This window comes from Tursiops truncatus, chromosome 4 (genome assembly GCF_011762595.2).
Source record: "Tursiops truncatus isolate mTurTru1 chromosome 4, mTurTru1.mat.Y, whole genome shotgun sequence".
NCBI classification, from domain to species: Eukaryota; Metazoa; Chordata; class Mammalia; order Artiodactyla; family Delphinidae; genus Tursiops; species Tursiops truncatus.
The window spans coordinates 4,572,872-4,585,056 of NC_047037.1; positions in this window are offsets into that span (position 1 = coordinate 4,572,872).

A 12,185-nucleotide genomic window follows, 5' to 3' on the forward strand; every position below is an offset into this window, starting at 1 on the left:
CCGTGAAAATTGCAGAAGTTTCCCCTGGAGTCAGATGCCATTTGGGAAGGAATATGGAACAAGTAGACAGTTTCAGAGGGAAATCAACTTTAAAGAAAATTTGAACTTTGAATTGACTGAATATTTACTCCAAAGAGATTACTTCAAACTAGGAGACACTGATTTAACTTTGATTTTAAATTTAGGTCTCCCATCCTCTTCTCTTCTGCCCTCCTTCGCCCACATTCTACAAGCAGAAGAATTTGTGGGATTTTAGACAAATAGATGAGCTACACTTTTGTATCTGTTTTTACACATCTTCATTGTGGGGTATGAATTTCAATCTCACCACATATGTAAAATTTATCATCTATTCCAAAGGGTAAGAAGCAATCCTAACAGGGATTTACACATGATACCACACAACAAGTACAGAGTAAAGTGTAAGTTCTTACCCTGGAATAGCTTACAATCTAAAATAGAGAAAATGAACATCGATAGAAACATTTTTGATATAAGTAAAGCAATTCTGAATTCATTACACAGTTAGGGAATATTGTTCATTTGCACAATTAAATTGTATGCAGTCTTTTCCTTAATTATCTTTCTCTGTTTTAGACATTTTAAAATTCATGAGATATAACAATAAATACAATAAAACTTTCCAGTTTTAAAGAATTTTAGTTAGTATATTATAAATGTGTGGATTGAGAACCCTGTAGACAAGAGATGTAAATAGAACAACTGCCTTTTAAAAGTATGTTATTTTAGAAAAAAAACGTAAATAATTTCTATTCAGGGCTGGAATTCTAATTGAAGTAGGCTGTTGCCTATATGTTATAATTTGCATAGCAATATTTTTTCTGTTTTTGATTATTGAAATTCAACCATTAGTGATCCATTCTCTAGGTACAAGCATTGTGGTCTTTCCGTAGGCCTTTTAAAATGCAAATGCACATGGAAGAGTGCAACCAAATTAAGTTCTTTACAATTTAGAGTGGTTGCAAATATCAGATGGATTCTTTTCTCAGCATAGCAACATAAATGTTGTGTTTTTTTAACATTTTTATTGGAGTATAATTGCTTCACAATGGTGTGCTAGTTTCTGCTCTATAACAAAGTGAATCAGCTACACATACACATATATCTCCTCCCTCTTGTGTCTCCCTCCCACCCTCCCTATCCCACCCCTCTAGGTGGTCACAAAGCACGGAGCTGATCTCCCTGTGCTACGCGGCTGCTTCCCACGAGCTACCTATTTTACAACATAAACGTTTTTAAGTGCTTGGAGTGAGATATACAAAGTAAGAGATTAAAAGTTGGAGGGGGAAGGCAAATTTTCAGAAAAGTGAGTGAGAGACATGGGAAAGCCTGTGTCCTGGACTTCACCGTTAGGGCTCCAGCCATTCCTATTTCATTATTCTATCCATGTGTAGGTGCTAACTGCTGTAATATCCACACCATCTCATGAGCTTAATAAAAGAGCTTAATAATAGGATGCTGGGCTTGTGGTGACTGTCAGACCCTTGGACCTTGGAGTCCTCCACTGTTCCTCTGCTTCAGATCTACAGATGACAAGGGGAGAGAAAAGGAGCGGGCAGGTGTTTGCATAAAAATCCTAGAAGATTTTTGAGGCCAAGACTTGGGGCCAATGTTTTCTGTTGATATTTCCTTGGCCAAAAATAATCATAAGCCTTCTTCTACATGCCAGGGGGCTGGGAAAAATCGTTTTTCCATGTTCGCAGGAGGAAAAGTAGATGGTTTGATAAACATATAGCCCCTTTTTTTGGTCACCATTAGCTTTCAAAATTAGTAATAGGAATGACCATCTTAAAGGCAAAAAGGTTTTAACATTTGAAGTAGAATAGACATTTTCTTGGCACTCAGTATGATTTCCTAGGTGGGAGAATGCCACTTAATAGTCATGTATAACATTCCTCATCTATCAGTAAGTACTGATTGAGTTCCTATTGTATCAAATATGTAAAATCATCACTGTTGTTAACAACTATTAACTACATACTGTGTATGAGACTCTGTGTTGCCTATGATAAAAAATACAATTAAGTACAGTAAGTATATTAGGAACGGTTTCATCTGCTGTGATCAGGATTAGTGGGTCAGTAAAAGTTAAAATAGAGCACACATAAGATAAACATTTTTATATTTTAACTTAATACACATGAATGCACATTCATTCACCAACTATTTTACGTAGGGCAATGATCTTCCTTTCAGTGTGGGTGTTCATCGTCACGTATATTGCATAACCTATGATGCATAATCTACCTGGAACACACAGAACTGGTTTCCTGTCTAACAGCTACTCCCCTCTTCTATGCTACCAAGAGCTTTTTTTTCCCCCTAGTGTTCTCCCTTTTGGGTGCACTGGGTGATTCTCTACCTTTTCTGCAAATGATATTAGGTATAGAACCTGCTCCTGGCCAATGAGACACAAAAGAAACCCAAAAGGGCTTCTTTGAAAGATGTCTTTGCTCTCAAAATGCAATGCATGAGTGACCCAAAAGTCCCTTTTGGTCCATTGTTTTTTTTTGCTTTTTTGGTTTTTTTGTTTTTTTGCAGTACGCAGGCCTCTCACTGCTGTGGCCTCTCCCGCTGCGGAGCACAGGCTCCGGACGCGCAGGCTCAGCGGCCATGGCTCACGGGCCCAGCCGCCCCGCGGCACGTGGGATCCTCCCGGACCGGGGCACGAACCCGTGTCCCCTGCATCGGCAGGCGGACTCTCAACCACTGCGCCACCAGGGAAGCCCTGCCTGATGTTTTTAACCTGGTCATGAAAGATGGGTTGAGTTTCACTAGGTGGAGAAAGAGCACTATTCTCCCCAGGCATCAGGAACAGCTTTCAAAACACACGAGTCACAGAGAGGGGACCGTTTGACCACAGGGGAGTCATGGTGGACCGACAGGAATGGCAGGTTGGGATGAGGATATGGGGGCTTCAGATGCTGAGCTGTGGTTTGAACTCAGTGAAGACAGTGGTGAGGCATGTGACATGAGGGCTGGGAGTAACGTGGTGACCAGCATGACTGGGGTAGGTTTATCTGACACTGATCTACCTCAGTTAGAGGAAGGGCAAGATTGCTGGCTGGGAATTCAGTTAGTAAAGATTTGTAAATTAATCCAAGCAATTAATCCAAATAAGATACGAATCAGGGTCCTGGTACTCTAGCTATGTGGGAGAAGTAGAAAAGAATCTGAGACCTATTGCAAGGGGAAAATCCACTTGGCTGGAGGTTAAGGTGAAAGGAAGTGATTAAAAATGTCTTTGAGGGCTTCCCTGTGGCACAGTGGTTAAGAATCCATCTGCCAATGCAGGGAACATGGGGTCGAGCCCTGGTCCAGGAAGATCCCACAGGCTGCGGAGCAACTAAGCCTGTGTGCCACGACTACTGAGCCTGCGCTCCAGAGCCCTCGAGCCACAGCTACTGAGCCTGTGCACCACAACTACTGAAGCCCATGCGCCTAGAGCCCGTGCTCCACAACAAGAGAAGCCACCACGATGAGAAGCCTGCGCACAGCAACAAAGAGTAACCCCTGCTCACTGTAACTAGAGAACGCCCGCACGCAGCAAGGAGGACCCAACACAGCCAAAAATAAATAAATTTATTTTAAAAAATAAATAAAATAAAAATGTCTTTGAGAGTCTAAGTCTGACAGAATGGGGATACTACCGTCAGCAGAACTGGAGCCAATGCGAGGAGATGTTGCTGAAAGGGACACAGAGTTTGAAGGGAGGTGGGATTTATGGGTTACCATAGTCATCCTTTTAGACACCCAGGATAGTGCTGTTCTCAAAAAACCAATCGAAATTTCCAGATATCTCCCCGGGAAGACAGCTAGATGAGCAGGCTGAAATATACATAATTTATGCTTATATATATTATTATTTTTAATTTATTTGTTTTATTTATTTATTTTTGGCTGCATTGGATCTTTGTTGCAGTGCACGGGCTTCTCACTGCAGGCTCGGTAGTTGTGGCGCACAGGCTTAGTTGCTCTGCGGCATGTGGGATCTTCCCGGACCAGGGATGGAACCCGTGTCCCCTGCACTGGCAGGCGAGTTCTTAACCACTGTGCCACCAGGGAAGCCCTATGCTTATATATTTAAGACAAACTTCAGTCTCCACTAACTTGTATAACGACACAGCAGTCAATACATTAGCTTGGGGAGAGATTTGTATTTGGATAGCAAAATAAAAATGTTTTGAAGCACGGATGGCTTATATATGTAGCACATTGTACTTATATATGATTTTTGTGTGTGTCTGCAAAATGTGTCGAGTTTACTGCAGCCATACCACTCCCGCAGGTTGCCTTGCATAGCTCAAGGCGTCACCCCCACCAGACTGGATGCACAAGTGCTAAATGGTTGGTTTGCAAACTCACGCAGGAGCTCCCCCAGGTGAAATCTGAAACTGGGCCCCATACACGGAGGGCAGGGAGAGACCGAAGAAAACGTCAGACCCCTCCAGATGGGTAGGTGGTGGCAGGTGCAACAGCAAGAGAACTTACCTACAAAGCTTGTCTTGGGCGCCACAAGACGAGTACATCTCTGCATCCACCCACCAAAATCTTAAAGGTTTATACAGAGACCTTCACTGGGTTCAGTCACGTGTTCAATCCAAACAGGCTCAACACCACACTGCTCCCTCCAGCCTGAGTCTTTGCAAACGGCTTGCTCTGTGGGAAGGTTCGGCAGGGTGTACGTTTCAGGGGAGGGGATGAGGACCCTCTGATTGTGAGGGTCCAGCTCTCCGGTCAACCAGTGGTCATGTCCTCTCCATGACCTCCCCCTACATGAGTTCACCTCCTTGTCAATTCCCTCTCTTTCTTTCAACTTCCCATCCACTGGTTTCAAAAGATGCACGATTCCCAGACACTCACGAATATGTTCTGTATGTATCTGTATATGTCTTTCTTATTTAACAGGTATTCAGAACGATCTACTATTGGCCCTGCTTCCCTCCTCAATGTCCAAGCTCTAATTATTTAGAACGATTTTTTTTTTTTTGCTGTAGTTTAATGTATATTTTCATTAGCCATTCCAGAGTTCTACTAATAATGGGAAAGGACTTTAAAATTTTTGTTTGTTTGTTTATCATGAAAAAAATGCACTGATTAGTGGCCCCTTTCTGATACCTTGTGAGGTTTTTTCCTGAGGATTTTTTTCTGATACCCTACTTCTATTAAAATAGACACTTTGGTGAAGTATTCCACATCTGAATCAAATGGAAGGGAATTTGTATTAATGATTTATTCTGAAAACCTGTTTCAAAACACTCTGATCCGCATATCAGCAGAGCAGAGTTCAGTGCTGAGTCATTTGGTCAGAGACAGTCTGGAAAGATATTAGGAGACAGCGATCAGATTCTCTAGACAGTTGGAGAAGAGGATTGCTGCAGGATATTCCAGAGGACATTCGCTCCAGAAGAAAAACGTGCTGTAGGAACACTTGGAGCATGGATTCTCAGATTTGAGCGTGTATCAGCATCACCTGGAGGGCTTGTTACAACGGACCGCTGGAACCCACACGTAGAATTTCTGCTTCGGTAGGTCAGGGGTGAAGCCGGAGCATCTGCAATTCTAATAAGTCCCCAGGTGATGCTGGTGGTGCTTATCTAGTGACAACACTTTGAGAACCGCTGCCTTAGAGAGAAAAACATTCTCCAGAAAGATGGCTTAGTGTGAGGCAGGAACAGGAAACAGAAATGTTTTCTTCCAATTTTTTTTCAGTTTCAATTGTGCACACCTTAATTTTCCTAAAACACAACTTTGTTTATACTCCTAATTTCCTCAAAAATCTCACTCTTCATTTTCTTCTAAGTACAGTCACAACAATTAACCAGAAATTGAAAATCATTAGCAGCGTCCCCCACCTTTCCCTTATGTTCTTGACAAGCTGGTCCATTTGCTGGCCCTCAAAAATTTCTAAGCCTCCGCGCTCTCCACGTTTGTTCATCGTATGTGTTCTCCCTGGAGTGCATTCTTATCCTCATCATTCTTTTTGCCTTTCAAATTCCAGCCCATTCTTGAAAACTCCGCTAAATTCCTTCTCTTTCATTTAATTTTCTCAGATAAAATCACTTCTTACCCTAAACTTATTACATAACTTTTTTTTTTACTTCGTTATTTTTATTTTGCAAAACACTTCATTTCCACCTATTGTAGTTAGGGAAAAGAAAACCCTCAAATACTTTGATAGCATTTACTTTTGTGGCAGCCTTTTAAATCCTCAGATCTACACTGCGAGATCAATACTATCATTGTATCCATTTTACAGACAATTTACCTTTGTATAGTTCACTATACAGTTGACCCTTGAACAAATTAGGAGTTGGGGGAGCCCACCCTCCAGGGGGTAGAAAATCCACACATAACTGTTAGCTGGCCCTCCACATACACAGTTCCAGATCCACGGATTCAACCAACCACCGATGGTGTAGTCCTGTCGTATTTACTATTGAAAAAAGTCCAAATATAAGTGAACCAGGGCAGTTCAAATGCATGTTGTTCAAAGGTCACATGTATTTCTGAATTCAAGTTACATGACATCGAACATGTGCTTTAAATAACATTTGTGTTCTCCCAAAGTACTCATCACAGTACTTTGCAAATAATACTGTTTATTAAAATAATTGCTGCATTCAAGACAGTCTTCTTTGGGTTGCTGTAAAGTAGTGATGATTAAATATTCAAATACTTGAGAAGGTTAAATCTACGGGCTTCTCTGTGAACTGAACTCTGATGACTAAAAATAACTGGTGGAGTCGAGGGTACTTGGTTCTCTGTCCTGAGTTTAGGATGATTTGGAAGCGCCCCATTTGGTGCAGAGCTTCGTGGAAATGGCTGAGGCCTTCGATGAGATCAGCTTCTCCCTTCACCCAAGCCGGCTTCCTTCAGTCTCTCACGTCTTGCTCTTAAGGAGAACCACCATTAAACTCCCTGCACACAAATTTCCATGTCTCCAGAGTCCACTTCCTGAAGAACGCACCCTAAGATAAAAAGAGTAGAATATGAACAGATGACACTTACTAACTTTATTTTCCTGTTTTAGAGCCAACATTATAGAGTGGAAATTAAATATGCTTTATCATCAGATTGGAGCTTATCAGGTACCATCTCAGGGAAGTTACTTAATCTCTCTGAGCCTATTTTCTCATCTCCAAAGATTGATTTTATTTGGATTAAGAACAGTCCTACCACAGCATTGGACAAAATGCAGGTGCCCAGTATGTGGAGGCCTAGTACTGGGTAAAGTGGAATGACTAGAAGCTCAAAATGTTGAGGACACATCTTCTGAACCCCTCCCAGATGTGCTTGTTATTGATTACGTTGTCATGCTAAGTCTTGATTTGTATTGAAGTTTCCTCCACGTGAATTCCAAGTTATTCAGTGTTCCCGGGGTGAGATTTTTCCTTCGAGTTTGGGAGAGGGACACTCTTTCCAGCATGAGAGACTGGGACTTGCAAATCGTCACCTCAGACATGAAAGTTGTGTGACATCCCCGACTCCTGCTTCTCGGCAGCTTCCAAAGCCAAGAGGCTGTTCAGTCACAGCAACGGTGCTGACCGTTCTGCTGACAGCTCTGCTAGCCTTCCTGGGCCCAGCTGTCTCTTTCTATGATCCGATTGAATTGTTGTGGCCTTGGCATTTTATCATAAACCACCATTGTAGAAAGTGTTGGGCTAAACGTAAATTGATCTCCAAGATTCTGAAAGCTTGAATTTTCTCTCTGGCCAAAACCTGCAAGTCTTGAATCTTTCCTATAACTTACACTAAATATGATATTCATTTGCATGACCTTAAATTCTCAACGTCTCCCCAAAACCTCTGTCCATCACTCACTTTTGTGTTTCATTTATAGCATTTTCAGTTCGACCTCTATCTTCAGCTCTCATACCATGAGTCGACCACCGACCCTCAACACTAGCTCCCCTGTATCTAGTACTTCACTATGTACCAGGCGTTATGTTAAATGCTTTACAGCATGAGTTCACAAAGGGCGGTTTTCCAGACCAGGAGTGTCAGCGTCACTGTGAAACTTGTGAGGAGGACAAATTCCTGAAAGCCATCCAAGATCTAGTATATCAGCAATCTCTGTTTTGACAAGTACCCCAGGTGATTCTGCAGGACACGCTCTAGTTTGAGAACCACTGCTTTACCCATATTATCTTATTACAAAAGCCGAAGACTGAAGGGTACATCGTGTTCCACTTTTACGATGAGGAAACGAAGGCTCACAGAGATAAAGTAAATTGTCTCACACGTTGTAGATGGCAGCATTGTAAACCAAACCGAGGTCTGAAAGATTCGAGAGTCCCTTCTCTCAAGTTTCAAGGGAGTTCATGAAATTTCTCACTTCTCTGATCTCTCATCGTTTCTTCTTTGTTATTACTAAACTTGGGCAAACCCTGCTGCATGCTTTGTCTCTGTACTTATGTCTTTGAATATTGTTGGGAGAGTAACAACTAAAAATCCCGATTGTCTTCGTTATAATAAATGTATAGTTTTACTGCTGAGGCAAGTTCGCACATGGTGGGATCACGTTGTGGTTTTTCTTCACATCTCTTGTGGATTCACCATAATGTCCCTGTTAAACTTGTTCTAAATATTCCCTACATTGTTCTAGCTCATGTTGTTATTTCTGGTTGATCACAATGGACCAGTAGAGGCTCATCTCTGTTTTTCTGGAGACACAGGGGTGAGATAATGTGAGCCTTTCTCAGTTCCTGCCATTGCCCTCCAGAATCTTTTTTATTTTTTTTTACTTTATTTTTTATTGGCGTACACTGCTTTATAATGTTGTGTTAGTTTCCGCTGTACAACAAAGTGAACCAGCCACATGTATACGTATATCCCCTTCCTTCCTATTGAGGTCACCACAGAGCACTGTCCATCCCACCCACCCCTAGAATCTTTTTTTTTTAATTATTTTTTTATTTTTTGCAGTATGCGGGCCTCTCACTGTTGTGGCCTCTCCCGTTGCGGAGCACAGGCTCCGGATGCGCAGGCTCAGCGGCCATGGCTCACAAGCCCAGCCGCTCTGTGGCATGTGGGATCTTCCTGGACCGGGGCACGAACCCGTGTCCCCTGCAACGGCAGGCGGACTCTCAACCACTGCGCCACCAGGGAAGCCCCCCCCCCCCCCGAATCTTGATACATGTTGTTCCCTCCTTTTTTCTTGCTTCTAAGGAACAGGTGACACTCCTCTGCTGAGATTGATTACCTACACTCCCGGTTCACTAGTTGTTTCTCTTTTCAGATTTTGTTCAATGAATTTTCCCTTTCTCCCACCTGGAACTTCTCTCCCACACCTGTGGCCCCTTAACCCCATCAACAAAGTTTGTTTGGACTTTCCTTTTGCTACAGAGGAATAGCCTTCCTCCTTTCTGTTAGGAGCCCTCTACCGCCAATCGCTCTTTTTCATCTTCAGTTGATAGATTACTCTTTAAAAAAAAAATTGACTAACATTCTTGTTTAATTCCTTTGCCACTCAGAATAGTTATACCTTTCTAGTACAACAATTCTCTTGAATGTAATCAATGAACTCTTTGAAACCCAGTCCTTTTCCAAAACAAAACCACAAGCTTTCCCAATCTGTATTAATGTTTCTCCTTCAATCTCTCTGCCCCAAAGTATCCATCTCTGTTACAAAGCTTTGCCCTGATTTGGTTCCTACGACACTGAAATAACAGAACACACATAGCCCTCTCTTCCCATCTTTTGGGTTGTGATTTGGCTGTACTCTTCTTCTTTCTATTGAATTATTAATTTACTTATTCAATGAACATTTTTAGAGCCTGTGTGTCAAAGGCTAAGTTTGGGGTTGAGGCTGCAACAGTGAAAGTATGTTCCACCCTCTCAGACCCTCCAGGTTGGTACAAAAAATATAAATAAGAAAACAGTGCACTATCTCAGTCCTGTCAATCGCTTTATGCAGAGCTCCATCCATTGCCTGTAAATCCATGTTTTACAGCTGATGACACTGAGGAACAGGGAGGTCATAGAGTTTCAAGCTTCTGTCTTAAGCACTTTGTGCTTCTTTCTCTCCTCTACCTCACTAACTGCACGTTCTTCCAACAATTTAACTCCATATACGCACCCCAGGCTCTCAAACCTGGGAGCGAACCCACTTCCTCAGAGCAAGGCTTGAATGTCTGTGTGTAAGCACTGCCACCTGTACATCTGCCTCAAACCACTGGCTAGAAGTGTCCAAAGAGAACTCGTTAACTGATAGCCTTTCCCAAATACACATAAAGAGAAAACCAAACAATGGGTTTTCCTTCTTGACGTCTCAGTTCTTAACGGTGTCCCTGTTTATCTAGTCCTCCAGACACACAACCACAGAGAGATCTGGAACAAATCCCTCTTTGCCACATAACGTCTGCATCCGGTTAAGTATGTCTCAGAAATGTCTCCTTTGAAACTCCTTCGTATTTTATTTCCCACAAGTGTTATCATGGGTCCTACCTCACGATCCCTGACCGCTTCCACCGCCTCCTAAGTGCCTTCTATAGCTCCCCCATCTTCTGATTCTAGGTCTTCTATCAACTTGTGATATCAGATCAGTCTTCTCGCTACATTTCTGATCCTGGCGTTCCCCTGTGCAGCACTTCTGAAGTACCAACTGCTCAGGAGAGCAAGCACAGCCCCTGCCAGTCTCTTCAACCATTTCTTCTCCCTTCTTCCATGCACGGTATGTTCAGGGCCGAATGGTCCACTACTCCCCATGCTTTTCTGCCTTCACTCTTTCACCTTAAAGGACCCTCCTTTTAAGCTCTGCCCGGTGGAATCATATCACATTTAAACTTTTGTCTAGGGACTTCCCTGGTGGCGCAGTGGTTAAGAATCTTCCTGCCAATTCAGGGGACACGGATTCGAGTCCTGGTCCAGGAAGATCCCACATGCTGCTGAGCATCTCAGCCCGAGCGCCACGATGACTGAGCCTGTGTTCTCGAGCCCACGAGCTGCAACTACTGAGCCCGCGTGCCATAACTACTGAAGCCCGCGCACCTAGAGCCCACGCTCTGCAACAAGAGAAGCCACCGCAATGAGAAGGCCGTGCACCACAACGAAGAGTAGCCCCTGCTCGCCACAACTAGAGAAAGCCCGTGCAGCAACGAAGACCCAATGCAGCCTAAATAAATAAATAAATAAAATTTAAAAATAAAAAAAAAATAAAGTTTTATCTAGAATGACCTCCCTTCCATGAAGTCTCTCCAGACCTCCCTGCCTTTTGAACCCTCTTTGGTAATGTGTGTGTAGGTCTTCTCTGACACCACAGCCTGCCTAAAATGGTGTTTATTGGTACCTAGTCAAATTGCTCTTTCAAAGCAGGAACTGTGTCGGATTCTGTCCACCCCCAGGAAAGGCCTTTAGCAAGGGAAAGGCTTATCAACACTTGCTGAACTGAAATGGTGGCATGAATGTTTAAATCCAGGTGAAAACACATAGAGAGACGGTCAAACCAAGATAAGAGTCATGCTAAGTTGAAACGTGACCTATCTTTTGGTGCATTGTGTATATTTCTCTATTTATTTCCTTGTTCTTGGCATTTGCTCTTCTTGGTTTGCTTTGCTTATTACCTTGATAAGCAATTTAAGTACTTGGTACTACACACTGAACCGTGCTGCATATCTGGCAAAGTTAACAACTGGTTTGGAGGAGGAAGATTAGACTGCCCCTGGGAGGCTGTTACTTGGCATTTTCTTTCTGAATGACAGTGTTTTTGTGGGGTGGTCACTGTTGACTGCTCTTCAGAGCTTGAGAACATATGAAGTGGCAAATTACCAGTCTTCCTCTGCACTTTCATCAGCATTAGCATTCCTAATGATTGTATCAATAGTAATTATTTTTAAAAATAAATTTATTTTATTTATTTATCTATGGCTGTGTTGGGTCTTTGTTGCTGCGCCCGGGCTTTCTCTAGTTGCGGCGAACAGGGGCTACTCTTCATTGCGGTGCGCAGGCTTCTCACTGTGGTGAGTTCTCTTGTTGTAGGAGCATGGGTTCTCGGTGCATGGGCTCCAGTAGTTGTGGCACGTGGGTTCAGTAGTTGTGGTACACGGGCTTAGTTGCTCTGTGGCATGTGGGATCTTCCCAGACCAGGGCTCAAACCCGTGTCCCCTGCATTGGCAGGCGGATTGTTAACCCCTGCGCCACCAGGGAAGTCCAATAGTGATTAT